This window comes from Gavialis gangeticus, unplaced genomic scaffold, assembly GCF_001723915.1.
Source record: "Gavialis gangeticus isolate Ggan-Ray unplaced genomic scaffold, GavGan_comp1, whole genome shotgun sequence".
Lineage (NCBI taxonomy): Eukaryota > Metazoa > Chordata > Crocodylia > Gavialidae > Gavialis > Gavialis gangeticus.
This window is the reverse complement of record NW_017728964.1, coordinates 7,969,238-7,987,968: the sequence shown is the minus strand read 5'-3', so window position 1 is coordinate 7,987,968 and position 18,731 is coordinate 7,969,238. Positions and strand designations below refer to the sequence as shown.

At 45.4% G+C, this 18,731-nt stretch overlaps 1 long non-coding RNA gene and 2 other non-coding genes across 3 annotated transcripts in view; all 3 read right to left on the bottom strand.

Moving 5' to 3' along the window:
• Positions 1–6,197, bottom strand: part of LOC109286948 — a 21,587-nt gene extending 15,390 nt beyond the window's left edge. Inside the window, exons 1-2 of the long non-coding RNA XR_002094727.1 lie at positions 5,890–6,197; positions 2,691–2,698 (exon numbers count right to left, since the gene is read on the bottom strand). This is a non-coding gene — a long non-coding RNA (uncharacterized LOC109286948). The remainder of the gene's footprint in view (positions 1–2,690; positions 2,699–5,889) is intronic.
• Positions 6,198–15,464: 9,267 nt separating this feature from the next.
• Positions 15,465–15,536, bottom strand: TRNAQ-CUG. The gene has a single exon. It is a non-coding gene; the product is annotated as a tRNA-Gln (tRNA).
• A 189-nt stretch (positions 15,537–15,725) lies between these two features.
• Positions 15,726–15,797, bottom strand: TRNAQ-CUG. The gene has a single exon. It is a non-coding gene; the product is annotated as a tRNA-Gln (tRNA).
• Positions 15,798–18,731: the final 2,934 nt, after the last annotated feature.

Sequence of the window (18,731 nt, the reverse complement as noted above, 5' to 3'; positions counted from 1 at the left end):
ATGAAAGGGACTTGGGGGTCATGATTGACCACAAGATGAACATGAGCCTTCAATGTGATGCTGCAGCTAGTAAAGCGAGCAAAACCCTGGCTTGCATCCGTAGATGCTTCTCAAGCAAATCCCAGGATGTCATTCTCCCCTTGTACTCGGCCTTGGTGAGGTGGCAGCTGGAGTACTGCATCCAGTTTTGGGCTCCACAATTCAAAAAGGATGTGGAGAAGCTTGAGAGAGTCCAGAGAAGAGCCACGCGCATGATCAGAGGTCAGGAAAACAGAGCTTATGACGAGAGACTGAGAGCTATGGGACCCTTCAGCCTGGGAAAGCGCAGGCTCAGGGGTGATCTGGTGGCCACCTATAAGTTTATCAGGGGTGCTTATCAGGATCTGGGGGAACGATTGTTCACCAGAGCGCCCCCAGGGATGACCAGATCGAACGGTTACAAACTCCACCACGACCAATTCAGGCTGGACATAAGGAAGAACTTCTTTACTGTCCGAGCCCCCAAGGTTTGGAATAGACTGCCACTGGAGGTGGTTCAAGCGCCTACCTTCAATGCCTTCAGGAGACATTTGGATGTTTATCTTGGTGGGATCCTATGATCTCTGCTGACTTCCTGCCCATGGGGTAGGGGGCTGGATTCAATGATCCTCTGGGGTCCCTTCCAGCCCAAATGTCTATGAAATCTATGAAATCTATGAAGGAGCTCATCAGTCATAGTAACAGCCCTTGCTATCGAAAGGAAGATAGCTGGCCTTGATCGGTGTAGGGCCTAATGGTGGAGCAAGGGTGGAAACAGTGTTGGGCTGGATTGGAGGGGAAAGTTCTTCTTTGGAGCATGGGTGGGGATGTAGAGTAGATGTGAAATGCAGCCAGGTCATGAACAAAGCTAAAACCTTACAGCCCCTCCTTTCCATTGCCAAGATTCTGTCTGTGAGGCCTGGTTTGATAGGCTGTACAGAAATGGTAGTAGGAACTGAGCTTTTTACCAAGCACTAGACTAGCACTTCGGGCCTGTGCTCCATGCAGTGAGGATCCAGAGATCTACACTATTCCTTTACACTTGAAAATGTCTGATTCCTGATCCTCCTTGTGCAGCTCTCCTGAACCCGGTGTGGGTGAGACTGGTGTACACGATGCCAGTGCTTTATCTACCGTGGCATCTAACCCTGCTCATGGTGTTGCTGCTGTGACTGAAGCTAAGACAAAATTACAGGATTAAAGTGCAGAAGTATCAATAGCTGCTGCTTTTGTTTGGCCCTGGATGCTGGACTCCGTTGCCAGCTCATGTGTGAGGGGAGCATCCTGTAAACACCCACAAAGCCACTTTACTGTTCTTCAAATCCCTCCTTAAAAACCCCTATGCTATGATGGCTACAACACAAGGGGGTTGGGAGTGCTCGTTTTGGCACTCCCATGGCTCTGCTGCTGTAAGACTTTGCCCACAGTATCACTTTCCATGTGTGGCTGGCCTGGGAAGTGCCTCTTTCTGCTGTGAAGCCCACCACAGTGATCTGTATCTTTGCAGCCTCTGCATTAGCTCACTGCATTATGCTCTGCTCAGGGATATGTTTCCAAGATCCCATGCCAATTCAGTTAGTTCCGGGTCCTCTGGTTCTCTGGAGTAGCATGAGACATTGTGAGCATGCAGTGCCAGTGCTGAGTGATCCATACTGTCTAGAGATCTGCCACAGGCTTTTAGCCCTAGATGTCCCGAGATGCACAGGAGAGATTCCTCTCTCTGCTGTGGTCCCTATATACCTTTCTGGCAGCAAGAGGGGCCCTTGGATACCTGCATTGGGGTGAATTCCCATCATAGGTACCGTAGTGTAGTGCTGCCATAAGTGACCACACCAGGTTTTCACAATAGTCCCAGATTGGAAGGGTGCAAATGTGGTCAGAACTTTTGCCCCTACCCACCGGGTGGTGTGTTCGGTGCTATGCCTTTGGGGTTCCTTATGCTGGACAAGAGACTGCTTTCAGCAGAGGGCTCCCACATCTGAGACTTGCCCACTCTGATGGTCCATCACTGGCTAACTGTGGTGAGCTGTAGGGCATAGTTGATGGTCTCTGTTTGGCTAGATGTTATCAAAGAGATCGGAGTTTTTCATTAAGAAGCCAAGGGTTCTATTACAGGTTGCAGATGTGCCATTGATTGCTACACTAAGAAGGTCTAGGTACCTTGGCACTGGCTTCAGTATGGATTTCTATATAAATGAGTAACAATGTGTTTGATTTTTAAAGAGCTGAACAGACTAAGAAGGTTTTCTTTAGTTTCAAGTGGACTTCGTGAGTCGAGTTCCAATCACAAGCAAATTGTTTAGGATGGAGGTAGTGCTGCTACACCCACCCCATGAAAAGTGGAGGTTGCTTCATCAAGACCAGAGACAGGAGGCTGTTTTGAATCCACCCGCTTGTGCTCTCATTAAATCAGAACTTTATGGGAATCTTCAATGATTCATTCTTCAGCTGAAACTGAAGAACGTTGGATTTGCCTGAAATGATTTAGTGCTAGTATTCTTGTTCTTTTGGCTGAAATCTCCCTCGCAGGAGTTTGGGGTTTTTTCTTTTTTTAAATAGAGATCATTTGAGGGGATTTTTCCCTTTCTTTCATAACATTCTTATTTTGTGGATTGAGTTAGCATGAAAAGGCTCCAGTGAATCAGTGCAAATTAGCTACGTTCAATTACTACAGTGAGAGCTATGTGAGGTTAGTGTAATTGCTGTATTCAGTTCCTTTCCTCTTGGGTTTCACTGACATTTCAGATAGTAACTGAACAGTTCCTCCCCCCAACAGATGTTTTCTGTTGGTCATAGCTGGGAAGAGACCTTAAACTCCAAATCCATGTGCTTTATTTGTGGTTTCCTAGGCTTGTTATAATCAGACTGGTGTGCAGAATAAGTTCAGCTTTGACTGTTTCGGCCAAATGGGTATGTCAGCACAGGAATGCAAAGAGGGGAAGGGAGCAGACCCTTAGCTAAGATGGACCTTCTGGTGTTTAAGGTTATCTGGTGCAGTCTTCTATGGTGTCTCTTTCCTTGAGATGGAAGAAAGAGAGAAAAAGTGAATTCCACACCTCCACATTTTTTTTTTGTCTTGAGGCTAAAGAATGCCAGGTGTTTTCCTTCCCAAGCCCTTGCCAGAGCTGCCAGAATACAGACCAGTTGGAACAGCATTGTAGGATCAGTTCCAAGCAAAGGCACAAGAGGGATGAAATGAATCTAGTGGTAACCGCCCCGCTTGTTTTTATCGTAATCAATTTCCGTCAGTGTCAGGAAGCTGCAGGCCCAGGGCCATGTAATTTAGATGAAAATGAAAAAGCTCACAGGTGCAAACAATCCACCCCCAGCCAGCAAAAGAGATGGAGACACCACTGAGCCTTATTCAGAACTAAGAACATGAAGCTGAAATGGAAGAGCACTGAAGCTGCTTTGCAAGAGCACTGTGTACATTTTCACATCGATTGTGCCTGTCAAGTCTGCACAGCTCTCACTGGAGTCTTATGCTCCCGTTTACCTGCTTCTGAAACATTACAGTATTTTCTCACATACAGCAGGCTGCAGAATGCACCTTGCTTTTGAAAGGCAGAATGAAGAAAAAAGTTTTTTCCAGAGTTATGGCTACATAGAGCAGGGTAAGAGCATGACCTTCAGCTGATTTACCCTCCCTTTTCTGCTTAACACTGAAACCCTCGCTGTTGCTGAACACTGGTTTCCATGTGTGGATCTATGATTTTGAAAAGAGCTAAAGAGTCTCCAAGACTATAAAAATAGGAGGAGAGGGACTAGGTGCAGATAGCCAACAACAAAATTGCCCAAAGAATGGTTAGGTTAAGTAGGGGAACATCAAGACCATTAAAAAGGAGAGATGATCCTAATACCTCCGGAGTGAAGAAAAATGGGCCATTAGGTAAAATGACTTCTTCTGCTGTCTGAATAGTAATGCAACAACTACTGCACTGTGGAGCAGGAATCAAACTAGGGAGTTTCTACCCTGGGCAGAAAATCAGCTTTTCTACTTAATACGCAAATCTCAATTTTGGGGGCTGATTTTTGATTCATGCTCCCTGATACATGATGTGTGTGAGAAAATACCATATATTGGAGATGGGCCCAAACCTGGGTCCGAAGCTCTGTAGGGACAGTCATCTATCTGGATATGGATATTCTGTCCCTTATTAGTATATTCGTGTGCGCACACACATACTCACAAGATCAACTGCTATAGAATAAATTAGTGTCACCTGAACCTTTGTAACTTTCTTTTTGAATTTGCTTTCTTCCCTGTGAGGGGAAGGCTTGTATGACTTACTTGTCTATGTTCATTTACTTCCATCCTGTTATTTGGAGGTCCTTAATATTAAGAACATGGGATATATGACCCAAAGAGGCCCCGTTGGTTATTGACTCCTCTTCCCTGCTGTCAAAAGCAAGCATGTAATATAATCAAGTTATAAAGTTATCATGTTCCACGTTGAAAACAGTTAGGTTTCTCCTTGCACTCAACTCATTCTGGAAGGCTGTTCCAGAATATCATTCTTGTGATCTTAGAAACTCTCTCATTTCCAGCCTACATATATTCATGTCCAGTTTATATCTACTTGTTCTTGTGCCAACATTGTTTATTACCTAAGTAGCTATTCTCTCTCCCCAGTGTATACTCCTTTGGAGTATTTATAGAGAGGAATCATATTCCTTCTCAGCTTTTGCTTCACTGAGCTAAAAAAGCTAAGCGCTTTCATTCTGTCTCATAAGATAGGTGCTCTGTCATCTCTGATCATCTTAGAAGTCCTTCTGTGGACCTGTTCTGATCTGAATCCACCTCTACTAAACATGGATAACCAGAACTGTATGTACACATTATTTCAGATGAGGCCTCACCAGTTCCTTGTGCAGTGGCATTAATGCTTCACTGTTTCTGCTGGAAACACCTAGCCTAATACATCCTATAACTGCATTTCCTTTTTTCACAATTATGTCATGTTGTTGCCTCATAGTCATCCTGTAGTGAACTAAATCATCTGGGTCTATCTCCTTCTTTGTCATTTCCTAATGTTGTTCATGGCAGTTATTCTCATTTTTACTTCAGACATCAAGATCATTCACTTTTTTTTCTCTATGATATCTTGACCCTCTTATGTGTTGACATGGCCTACCAACTTCCTGTGATAAAAGAGCTCACACCTACTTTTTATTTCCAGGTCATTAATGAAAATATTAAATTAATCTCTCCCAAAATTGAGCCTTGAGAAATTCCACTAGTCACTTCTTTTACCCTAATACTTCCTTTTTCAATACAAGCCCTTGTCATCTCCCCTTTAGACAGTTCCTTACCCATCTTACATAGAACACAAGAATGGCCATTTACTGTGTCAGACCATAGGTCCATTTTGCCCAGTCTCCTGTGACCACTGTGGGGGGGGGGCACCACTTTTCCCTGATGCTGCTGGAGTTGCTGGACCAGGGAGTGGCAGAAGCTCTGCTGAGTAGGGGCAGGCTCCTTCTCTCTCCACCACCACTACCTTCACTTGGACCTACAACCTCCGTCCCCTCTTGGGGGTGAGGGGAGGTCTTCTGCCAGCAAACACCATCTACTTCTGCTAGCTGGAGGGGAGGAGGGGGGCAGAATAATTCACTCCTCCCAGCAGTCAGGAGGAGCCTGCCAAACCACAGGAGATGGAGAAGGATGACCAGGTGGAAGGGGGCTCCATAGAGCCTGCAGGCCTCTTGGCTCTGGCCATACCCAGAAAGGAGCTGCTCCAGTTCCTGGAAAGCATGCTGCATTCTGCAAAAAAGGTGCAGCTCACCCTGGACCGCTGGGGGGGTTTCCACCAAGTCCTCAACTCAGTGAAGGCTCTGGTGGGAGAAGGCAAGGGGCATAAGCAGAGCAACACCAGGAACTATCAGCAGGCCTTCAGCTTCCATGATGCCCTCTACACCTATGGGAGGGAGTTGGGATTCCTAATGAGCCCTGCAGCTGGCATTGTCTCCCATGAAAGCCCTGCTAAACTTAACAGCATGCCCCACCGATGAGGTCCCTCACTGTGATCCTCAACATATGTGGCTGCAGGATGAGTCTCCGCAGGTGCCAGGTACTCTCCTTTCTCCAGGAGGGAGGGTATACTGTTCTTTTTCTGCAGGAGACCCATACGACTCCAGCCACTGAAACCAACTGGCAGCTGGACAGGGGAGATTGGGACTAATTTAGCCACCTCATGGAGACATCCGGGGAGGAGGGGGCGGGGGGGGGCACGACCCTGTTGTCCCTGAGTCTGCAACTGGAGGTCCTCACTGTCAAGGTGGTGCCAGGGGCTTGCCCACAATCTGATGAACATCTGTGCTCTTGTGCATAATCCAGAGATGACCCATTTCTATTGTTAAGTGGCTGCTTACCTCAGGACCCTGACCCTTCACAAGTACCTGGTCCTTAGCAGGGACTTTAGTGGCACCCTCAAGGTGGAAGACTGCACTGGCACTGAGTGGAACAGGCCTGCCATAGACATCCTCGGTGGGGGATCATTGCTGACCATTCCCCGGTTGACGTCTGGCATGCTCACCACCCTATGATACCAACACTTTCACCTTTGTCAGGGTGGAGGAGCAGCAGGCACACCATTCCTGGTTGGACCAAACCTATGTTGGCATTAGACTGGCCCCCTTCAGCAACCACTATCTAGTATATGCTCAGGTCACAGTGCAGCTTGAGCATCCGAGGCCCACTTACTGGCACTTCAGTAACAACTTTCTAGCTGCCTTTTGGGAGTTCTGGCTGGCCTGGCAGGAGTAGCAGCAGACCTTTCCCTCGGCCTGGAGATGGTGGGATGTGAGGAAGGTGCATGTCAGGCAGTACTGTTGCCACTACACCCAGGTGTACACCCGACAGAGAGAGGCAGCTAGAGCGCAGCTTGAGAGGGAAGTGCTGGAGCTGAAGAAGCGCTTGGCCACCAAGCCAGACAACCTGTAGAGTTGTCTGACACTTGTGCAGAGTGTCAGAAGAGGTGAGAAGAGCAGCGAGGTCTGGATGACTCCTGCGCCTGTGGAATTTTCATCTGCTCCTGCATCCAGCTCCTCTAGGGTCATGGACTGTGGCTCCTGCTTCCTCTATGCCCTGGAGAAGAGGAGTGGTGCCAAGAAGTACATCACTTGCCTTCTGGCAGATCCTGGTGAGCTGTGAGAGGTCAAGGGCTTTCTATGTAGTGCTTTTCTCATCAGATCTGACCGATGCTGACGCCTGCCCGGTCCTGTGGAAGGGACTGCTACAGGTCAGGGCGTGGGTCTGGAACTGGTTAGAGGGTTCTCACCCTGGCTGAGCTCCTGGACACCCTCTGCCTGATACCCACCAACAGACACCATGAATCAACAACCTTCTAATTCAATTCTAGGTAACTCCAGAAAGCTTGCAGATAGAATTGACCCCAAAATGGAAATTTGGTCATTAAAAAAAAAAGAATAGAGAAATGGGACAAACGACTTAATTTCAAAATTTCCTATGGAATAGGAATTACAAAATTGGGTTGAAATGACATTTAATTTTGAATTTTCAGAAGCATTTACAAACATGCTGGGCTTTCATAACCTTTTGGCTGCCAAGGGACCATACACCTGGGAGCTGGATTTCCTGTCGCTTCCAGACTCTTGTTTCTTGTCACTTGGCAAGCTGGCTGCTGAGGAGCTGGGCAAGGGAGTTTGCAGGAAACCAGGCTGGATGCCAAATAAAACCTGGAAGGCGATGTTTGATCAGACACCTTCCTCATTTCCGTCAGAATTTTATCAAAATTGGCACTGCAGGTTTTGATGTTGCTGAATCTGCATTTTCCAACAGAAAAACATTCTTTTAGAAAATTTCTGGCCGGTTCTTTTCTTTTCACTTTATTTATGAACAAATCCAACTTATCTGATAACAAATTTAACATTTGAATATACACCCAATCCTCCACAATGTAAAGGCAGATATTTAACTTCCATCAAAAATGCTCCTTTATCCTAAGTCAGCATCCTCTGCCTTGTGTTCTTTTGACCAGCTTTAATCATAAGACAATTTACTAAAAATTAACACATCTAAATTTAAAGTCTGGTGTTAAAAACTCATAGGGTCATTAGTGAGAATTATTATTTCTTTAGAGATGGGTTAGAAAAAAGGATATTTGATTGGGGATGAAAGAAAGAAAATGGAAATTTCTTAATATCTATAGATGCCAAGCAAAGGCAGTATGTGACAAGTTTAGTTTTATAATGCCTACTCCCGGTGAACTGACCAGTGCTGTCTGTCTGACGAAACTCTACTTCATATGCAAAAAAAAGAGGCATCTGATTGCCTGAAAATAATTTGCGTGTGCGTGCATGATGGAAAGTTAACAGTATTAATGAGAAGCATCAATGAACAAAGTCAGGCACTCTGGTTCAGTCATTTTGCTTGTTGTTTACTGTTGTGACAGTTCACTGGAACATTACTCAAGTGAGAGTCATTTTTCAGAGAAATGTCCCTCCAAAAATTCAAGCTTGTTCCAGCATCATGAGAGGCTTCAGTGTTGTTTCTTAACCTGCAGTGCTGTATCTTTACTGGACTGATTTGGAATACTCCAGGCAGATCATAAGATGGCGAGGAATGCACCAACCGCATTGTAGGCGCTATTGACTTATATAGCTCACAAGGTGGAATTTAGCCTTATGAAGAGTGGAGGGTGCATAGCCAAGGTATCACATACAGCCTATGTTCACCTCCTTAAAATAAGATAACTAAGTTATCCCTAGGTTTTGTCTTGGCTCTGTATAATGTAGGAGTCATACAGTTCCCCGCTGCTCTGCACTGGTACAAAGGGAGAATGCTGTAGGCTTGCCATTTTGATACGGTTAATCACAGCCCAAGTTTCTGAGCCAATAGGCTCAAACATATTAGTATCCTAATTTTTGTTGGCATTACACTAGCACTCAGAGTCCTGGCTAGAATCAGGGACTGAGAGTACTGCATGCTATATGGTTTCAAGACCATCTACTAGACCACTGGGAGCTTAAACCCCCAAATGGACAGTAGAGATGAGAAGAATGAAAATGACTTGGCTTTTCCAGTGGACAAGACAGACATTGATGAGGGTTATGAACTTTGTCATTCTCTGTGAGAATGTTGCTTTAACAATTAAAACCCACACAAACCCATAGCTCTGGCTGCAGCTTGTGTTACCCCAGCAAGATATCTGACATTTGACACAGAATGGGAAGTCAAAGAATGCAAGGAATTTGGTGACTCGACATAGGATTTATTATACCAGTTCTGCCGCTTAAGTCCATGTAATGTAAGATTGTTTTATGGCATGTGGCACTGTTCTGTGGAGCTAATTTATAAGAAAACAATAATTATTCAAATGGGAATTTTTCCTGAGCCTACATAAACTGGTTGTGTGCTTGGCAGCAGGAGATTCTGCAAAGAAATGTACATTTACATTTTTTTGCATTGATGCTATTTACTTTTTCTGGAGTAACTCAATGCATGTATTCACTACAGTGGTTACCATTGAACTTGACCTGGGAGTAGTATGGAAATGAGCCAAATGTTAAGAGAAAATGAGGTCTTTGTGCAGCAATGCCAATATATTAGGTCGCAGTATTGGGTCAAAGACTAGTTAAGAATTCCTTGAAATAGATGGATTCTCCTGCTAAAATCTGATGGTGTCTATTAAAATATGGGGTCATGAACTGCCACATGTGCTGAAAATGATTTGTCAAGAGACCATGAAGACAGGACAGTGCACTGGAAGCGTTCCAAAGCAAATTGGATTTTCTGCACAGTGATGACTACACTAGGATGGCCTGTGAAGGTTTGGTAAAGCTCTCCATCAACTGTGATAGCACAGAGCAGTGGTTCTCAAACTTTTCAGAGCCGGGGGACCCCACCACGCTTTGGAACGAGGTGACAGCCTGGTTGTGAACAACTGTTGGTGCTGCCTCCAATTACCTCAGTGCTTTTCAACTGGGTGCTGCTGCCTCCAAGTGAAACTGCCCCATGTGCCTACTTCACAGCCAGCTTGGGAAGAGAAGTGGCCCATGCACACACTCCTCCTGTATTAGGGCTCTCTGATAACCCTAAAGCAGGACAGGAGAGCAGGCTTAGACCATAGCGATTCCCAGTCTGCCCCCACATGCTCCTCCCAGAAACAGAGGCATGTGGGTCATAAAATCCCAGGGGTATCTTGCATCCCAGGGTATGTTGCAACATCCCAGTTGAGAACCGTGGGCATAAAGCTTGCCTTACACTGAAGCAACATCATATACTCCACAAAACAATAGCCAGCACTCCAGGAGGTAGCATCTTTCTTGACCTTGAGTCAAAGAAAGATTCATCCTAACCAGTAGAACAGACCAGATGATAGCAGCACCCTTTTTTGCCTCCCTAATTCATCAGCATTCCTGCAACTCTTTTAAGCCATTATCCTGGTTTTACGTGTGTCTGAACCCATCTGTCTGCTCTCCATGAAGTTGGAGTAGGGGTGAGGTGGGAGTTGTAGACTGGTTGAAGAGTGGATTGAACAACCAGTGTGGTTTCTATGATTGGGATTCTTAACCTGAGGTCTGTGGGGGGGAGTCAGAGGACCATTAGCCACCCTGCTTCTTTCTTATTACTAGTGGGCTGGGTGGGCTAACTAGATATGGGCTTAATGGGAAGGGATTCCTAAGGTGGTCTTGATATAGAAAAAGGTGCCACTATTTTGAAGAGGCTGAGAATGCTTGCTCTTGCTCCATGGCAACCAGATTCCTAGAAAACTCTTTCCTCCTGGCTTCTGGTTTTCTTTGTTGTCTGACCTCTTAATAGACATGGTTCATATATCATAGACTGAGTAGGGAATACTTCAGCTTATACTCATATCTGCAGCTAAAGAGAATGTTTTCCAGTGCTCTGCATTTTGAAAACCCTTGAGAACAGGACTCCTTAGTCTTGACAGTCTTCCAGCTGCCTTGCATATATTTATATAGGGATTAACTGTAATGTAACAAGCATTTCCCCTGGACTGCTAAAGCCATTGGCTCACATTCATCCCAGTGCAACTCTACTGGCTTCAGTGACATTTCAGATGGATGAATTTGGTTCATTATGCATCCCTCAACCTGCTAGGCTGTTTAATTCTGGGCCAGCAGACTAGGGGTGTAAAGCCAGTACCAGATTTTGAACTTCTGATGCTGATGGATTCCAGAAATTCCAGTGCTGACTGCAGTGCAGGCTTAGGGGTGAGGTCCTCTGAGATATGATGTTAGGGTCATGAATTCCATTCAAGGCACCCAGTGAGCAATGCAAGTGAAAGCTAAAGATCCTAAGGGAGTCTCTTGTAAGGCCTCTGCACTGCACCTGGGCAAGTAGATCAGCAGCACTCATCTCAGGTAAGCAGGGCCAGATGAGCCTCAGCCTGCTGACCAGTTCTAGGGCTGCTTTTAAGGAGCACTTGTAGCACCTGGCTCTGGCTGCACAACAGACTGGCTTGAGTCTGTGAATAGTTCTCACCCATGTGACTTCCCTGGTATCTGTTCCTGTATTCCTGCCTATGTACTCAGTCCCTGAATTTAGGGACCCCAGTTTGACTTTGGCTGAATTCCTGGCAACCTCTCTGACTTGGTGTGTGAACCCCCATTGACTTTGGCTTGCCCCTTGACTACGGACTCTGGTAACACTCCTGGCTCTAGCCACTAGAACTAATACTTCTGTGGACCCCGGCACTTTTAAAAAAATAAAGAGATAATCCCCCTGCAATTACAGTGAATTAATGAATGTGTAGACATGCCCATTAAAACCTACATTAAGAAATCCAGTCAGAAAAAACAAATGGGACCAAAGATAGTCTTATAAAAAATAGAATGGTTTCCATCATTTTTGTTCAGTCAATGTCCCTCTCTCAGGTCAGAAAATCACAAAAATCTTTACTGAGCTATAGTTAAGCTTCTGACCAGTTGACTGGACTCTGACTGATCTGCTAAAAGGGCCCAGGCTTCTAGCTTAACTGGGGAATTTGCCAGCCAGCCTGTGTTCTAGCCGCTGACTTTTGAAACAGAGCTTAGCTCTAGTGATAAAGAAGGCAATTCAGATTCCCACCCAGTCTCTAAAGGATTTAATATATTTTACTGCCAAAAGAGAGCAAAATAAATCATACTTATGAACACAAAGCTGTCTCACTTCCTTGGAGGAAAAGTGCAGAATTGGGGTGGGGCATAAGGACACAGGGGCATATGTTGCTTTTAATTGGAGGTGTATACAAATCCCTCTCAAACTGCCCTGAATGCAGTGAAGCCTGGAGGTGGGTGGTTTCCTCTGATTATGTCAATCACAGATGTGCTGTGCAGTTTCTCAGAAATGTGGGCATCTGGGGACTGCTGCTGGGGTGCAGGCTGCACAGATGATGGGAAGATTTGAGAGTCCACCCTCCTTCCAATGAGATGTGTGTGCATGGTCATGAAATTCATCACTCTGGATGATGTCATGACATGATGGGAAACCAGATCATAAATCTAAGGAGAAAAAGACCCCACTGTGGGTCAGATGCTGGCAGTAAATTCAGATAACAGCTCATCAGTGAATCTTCCCCATCTTTTCTCTTTTTTTTTTTTAAATGGGAGAAAAGCTGGTGAAAAGCAGCTGTTTTTCATTTGTTCCCCATCTACACAAGCTGACACATCTCATTAGATAGCACTGCTTTTCTTCTTCGAGACGTGCCAGAGAACTCTTCCAACCCCCACATGCACTTTCTCTTGGGTGTCAAGATGTTCAGGGTCTGTTTGCATTTTGTTCCATGAGCTGACATCATTATCTTCAGATTCTCTGAACTAGTGGCACCAAGAGCTCTTTTGTTATCATGGCTATTGTGTTACTGGGCTGCTCTCTGGCCTGCTCCTCTGGATTATAGTCCCAGACAGTGCAGAGAAATGGGGCTCCATTGTAACATGCTGATGGAGGAATGGGGATGGGCAGGATTTGGGTTGCTGTGTACTCTGAAACCTGCCTCTCCATGGTTTGGGTGCTTTGGGTGGAAGCAAAAGCTCCTATATGAAATTTCACCTTGCAGGACAAGGCTATGAGTTGGAGAGCACTGGAATGACTGGGCAGCCCTATTACTGCTCTGCAGCCAGGGAGGAGGTTTCCTTCCCTTCCTGTCCTTGCAAAGTCCACCTCTACATCAGTTCTGGTAACCAGTTCTGGTTATGCAGGCCTGGAACACACACGCATGTGTTTCACAAAGACAAACTGATTTGTGCATTTGCATTAGTAAGGAAAGATGATCTGCTGCTTACGGTACTAGTGTGGGACTTCAGAAATCTGGGTTCAACCTCTGTTCTGCCCCGTAGGACCTTAGGCAAAATATTCAGGGGACTTCTGGTTTCTGAATACACGTTAGATACCTAAATATCCTTTTGCGTTTGGTCCTTAGTTTCTCTGGGCATGTCTACATGTTCATTAATGTGCTTTTGCTACTGTGCATTAAGTTTATTATCTCTAATATGAGGTACTAGATAAAGGTGCAGTAGCTGTACTAATGCACAGTAGCAAAGGCAAACTTTTTTGTGATGCTTAACGCGCAGTAGACTAATTGTATTGCGCATTAGGGTATTAGCCCGGTTTTTGCTGTGATGTGCTAATACACAGTAGAACAGTCCACTGCGCATTAAGGCATCTCGTGTAGGCACGCCCTCTGTGTCTCAATTGTCCCCCCGTAAATTGAAGCTGATAGCACATCTCTTCTTCACCTCCTTTTTTTGCTGCCAATGTGTGTTCAGCATCCATTTAAATAATTAACTTTGTAGCAAAAAAAGGAGGTGAGATTTACCCCCTGCAGGAGCAAACCTCTGGTCACCACTCTTGTACCATGCACTGGCACCAGCATGGGTATCACACTGGGCACTGTGCACTGCTACAGCTGCTCTCCCCTCCCCATGGCCAGAGCTGGAGTCACTGCAGCGGAAGTGCAGGAGGAAGCATGCAGGGGGGAGGAGAACAGGGCAGTAAGGTCCCACCCTAGGTCCATTCTGGCAACTGTTCCTTAGGCAGTGCCCAGGGCTCATGCCCTGCTCATTCACCCATTGTTACACTATTAGTCAGTTGGAAACCCCCCCCGCCCACATTTCCGTCATGTGTTAGATTAGGCCCTTATGCTCCAGCCTCACAGTGGTCTTATTTGCTTCACACACATAATACTGCGGAAGGATTCTTTCACCAGGCAGATGCCTTCTTTCAGGAAACAGTGGCAAACATTTTGTTTGGGGCAAGTAACTCTTCTGGTCCTGGCACTCTCATTCCTTCCCATAGATCTATGCATGGCTGCAAGATTAATATGTCCATTCCTTTTCTTTTCCTTCTGCTCCATCTGCCAGTTGTTGTCAAATTGGTAGAGCAGACTTAACCTATCATCAGAGTTGGCCGTCCAGTGAATGGATGGATGCATGGAGCTCATGACTGGGACCAAGTTTTGAACCAGCACTATTTTGGTCAGTTACTGTATCGTGTGATCATTACAGAAATCTGTTTCTGTCTTATAAAGGAAACTGTACAGTTAAGCTTGTCAGAGCTAAAGGACTTTTTTGCATGCCTTATAGCTCTAAGAAGGGGGTTCATAGATGCTAGGGTTGGAAGGGACCTCAACAGATCATTGAGTTCAACCCTCTGCCCTGGGCAGGAAAGAGTGCTGGGGTCAGATGATCCCAGCCAGATGCCCATCCAGCCTTCTCTTAAAGAAGGGGAGAGCACCACCTCCCTTGGAAGCCCATTCCAAATTTTGGCCACCCTTACTGTGAAGAAGTTTTTCCCTGATATCTAGCTTAAATCTGCTCTCTGTCAGTTTCCTCGTTACCCCAAGAGGCACCCTGGTGAACAAAGCATCTCTGATCCCTTGCTGTGTCCCCCTAATGAATTTGTAGGTGGCCACAAGATCACCTCTCAGCCTTCTCTTGCAGAGGCTGAAGAGGTCCAGGTCCCTCAGTCTCTCCTTATAGGACTTGTCCTGCAAGTCCCTAACCATACAAGTGGCCCTCCTCTATCTCCTCTCAAGTCTATCAACATCCTTCTTGAAGTGCAGCACCCAGAACTGGATGCAGTACTCCAACTGTGGTCTGATCAATGCCACATAGTGAGGAAGTATCACCTTCTTGGATTTATTTGAGTACATGTGGTTAGCTTTGCTGATGATTTTGACAACTTGTGTTCATCTTGGAGTCCACTATGACTCCAAGATCTCTTTCCACTTCTGTGCTGTTTAGAGGGTCACTTCCCAGCCAGTAGGTGTGCTGGATATTATTGTGCTCTAGGTGCAGCACTCTGCACTTGTCTTTGTTGTACTGCATCTTAGTGTGTACTGCCCACTTTTCTAACCTGCCCATGTCTGCCTGCAATCATTCCCTAACCTCCAGTGGGTGCACTTCACCCCACAATTTAGTATGGTCCTCAAACTTGGACAGTCTACACCTCACACCAACATCCAAGTCATTGATGAAAGGTCTTTAGGCTCTACTGAGATTTGAACTCAGATCCCTGGGTTCAGAGTCCAGAGTGCTAACCATTACACCATGGAGCCCTTTGCACAGGTCTCTAAAGAAAAGACATTCTCACACTGCGAATCGAACCCCTGCCACCTGGGTGAAAACCAGGAATCCTAACTGCTAGACCATGTGGGAGCAACTAAATGGAAGACTAGCAGAGGATGCCTTCAATCCATTGACCTCTGGGTTATGGGCCCAGCATGCTTCCACTGCACTAAATATTGAGGTTCCACCAAGACTTGAACTTGGATCACTGGATTCAGAGCCTAGCGTGCTAACCATTACACCATGGAACCCCTTGCACAACTTTGTTAGGGTGTTTTGTTACAAAGAAGAACAGGGGTTTTGAGGCAATGGTGTCACTCTCTCTCATGCATTAGTCTGGTCTGTTCATGACTAGATTATCCTCCTAAGTCACACAGTAAAAGGGTAGACTGCAGGTCCTATGACTTTCGCCGATTACCTGATGTCTAGCCTGCAAGTCATGTGACTTTCATTGATATTCACAGGTTGGTTTCTGGGAGCTCCAGATTGCCTTCTTTTAAAGAACCAGTAGGGATTACAGACAGCGTGGCAGAGAACGCCCTAGGGAAGAGAGGGAGGTATGCAACCCTCCTTTAAGTCAAATGCCAACATGGAAAATAACTAGGGGAAAATGTAATTTGAACTTATCTCAAAAACAAGTTTTCTTTGGGTCAGTTTAAGGATTTGGCAGGAGTTCAGTTTTGATTTTATTCCAACTGTTTTATCCATTCTTTTTTATCCGTGCTGACTGAACTCATGCTGAAACTCACCCCGCAGAGAAAGAGAAGGCAATATCTGTGCACTACTTAAATTTAATTTAAACTTTATGAATTTCAGCAGGTTTTAAGTGATGCACAGGCCTTGAGTTGGAACCTGCATAAGGGTGAATGAATGGATGAGTAAATAAGAAAGAGAAGTAAATTACTGGCACCTTTTGCAAGCTTGTATAGACTGCAGTGTACTATGTCAGCACAAAACACCTTTGAATCTGTATCAGCAAGTTCAGATTTGAAAATGAGGATAAATTGCCTTATATTACCACAGCTTTGTGAAAAGATAGAAGTTTCTGGATGGGATCTACAGCTTTCAGGTTCAGGTATCAACTGCATAATTTCCTGTGTGATTTCAACACACTAATCTTTTTTTCAGTGAGTTGCTTTGCATACTGTGTATGCCTTATATAAGCACGATGAGGTTGTAAATAAAAAAATATGTATTTTTTTGGCAGAAGGTTGCTGGCACATGACACAGAGTTCAGAGCCCTTAACTGTAGCTGAGATACAGATGTTCATTGCCCATATAATCTTTCTCATATCAAATAATCATACCAAGCCAATTCCTTTATCTTAAGCACCTTGTTGTGGGAACAGAATCCTGAGTGCATGAATTGCCCAGTTCCCTTACGCTTTTTATAACAGGCATTAAAAAAAAATCCAACTGGGCGCCTAAATGAAAATCAAACATGCAGGATGCCTACGATACGAATGGAGAACCACTACCACAGTAAAAATATAGATGGAGATAAACTGGAAGCCAGCCAACAGCACACGGCCATATGGAGACTAAATAAAACCAGGTGAATTTCCTTCTATAGTGGAATGTAAAATGTGATTGCATTTGAGACACAGATGCTATTTTCTTCAAGATCATCCAGAGATTTTCATTCTTGTTATCTGTTATTTTATTTGGCTTGGCAAGAGGCTACAGAGCAGAGTGCTGACTGGGTGAAAAAGGGCATCCTGCAGCAATGGCATTCACAACATGAGAGCAATACTTCTGTCACAACTGTGGGGACAATTTCTGCTCAAAAGAGGATTTTGCTCTACCAGAACGATCAAATTAAAAACAAATGGGGAAAGCTTGAGGGAGAAAATAATATAATGTGGCCACCCATCCTCAGAAGTGATCTAGGTATGGTGAACCTCAACCACAGGGTGAGTCAAGAGTCAAGCTCCAGTGAAAGGCAGGAGAGCAGGCACATCCCTGTGTTTAGCACTTTCTAGCTCCTGGTACTAACAGGCTTTCTGAACTGCTGTTTGGAGGTACCTCCTTCTCCCCTTTCTTTGCATAGAGGACAGAGGTACCTCTGAATTTTTATGATTATTGTATAGGGATCATAGGGACTCAACTTTGGCAAAGGGAATTTCCCTCCTGGTATAACAGTGCCCAATGCCTTATAGGTGCCTACACAACTGATTTGAATTTGGGCCTATCATGACCAAGTTCACGACAACACGGCATGTGCCGTGGTCCATGCCATTTAATTAGCTGACTTATCAAAACCTGCAGTTGGTTTTTCTATTTGATGCTGACAAGCCCTCCTGCTCCATGGCTTTGGACTCAGCAGGAAACAAAGTGTCTTTCTGCACTAAGGATTAAACTTTCACCTGGCTGCAGAGCGGTGGAGCTCCCTCTCCCTTCCCCCTAGGCAGCAGTGCTGTTCCACCACAGGAAAAAGGGACAGGATTTGTCAGTCCTGCCCAGGAGCTCAGCACCCTCAGACAATCAGGCAGTTCTGCTCTCCAGGGCCTCCCTGTGCTCTAGCGTGCTGGGGAGAGGGGGCCTCAGTCAGTTGGGGGGTGGGGGGGAGCAGGTTGAATGAAGCTGTATTATGTGGATTGCAAAGGCATTCTTCCCAGTGGACAAAGCACCAGCTGTGGGGGAAGCTTGTGCAAACCTGTAGCCCATTTTTCAACTCCCCTGTCTCCATCCGTTGGCATCTGGATTTTCAGCATCAGTCACTCTGGCTGCCTGCTGGTTCCAGGATTAAGAGATTTGCTGAGCTCCAATGTGTTGCGAGGCCTGCTTTTTCTTTTGTTTATTCCCCCCGCTCCTTCTGAAGCAGCATAAACATTTTTGGAACATCTGAACTCTGGTTTCCCAGGGCTTCTGCTGCAACATCTGTAGCACATGGAAGCTGTTCGTTCCTTGGAAAATCTCCTGGACCAATTATTTATGGCAGGTTCACCTGTATGCAATTGTTGGTCATGTCTAGTTGGCACTTTCCTTCTTTTCTCTCTATCATGTGATAGATCGCTTTATTCACTTTTGAGGGTTTCAGTTACATGAATCTTCTGGAAGCCTGCTGCTTCCTAAATGGAAAGGCCAATGAACAGTCTGGTTCCTCTCAGATTCATTAGATCATTGTTTCATGGCCTGGACCTCCTCTGCTGCTCCATCTTGCTATAAGTTTGTTAAGTTTTTTT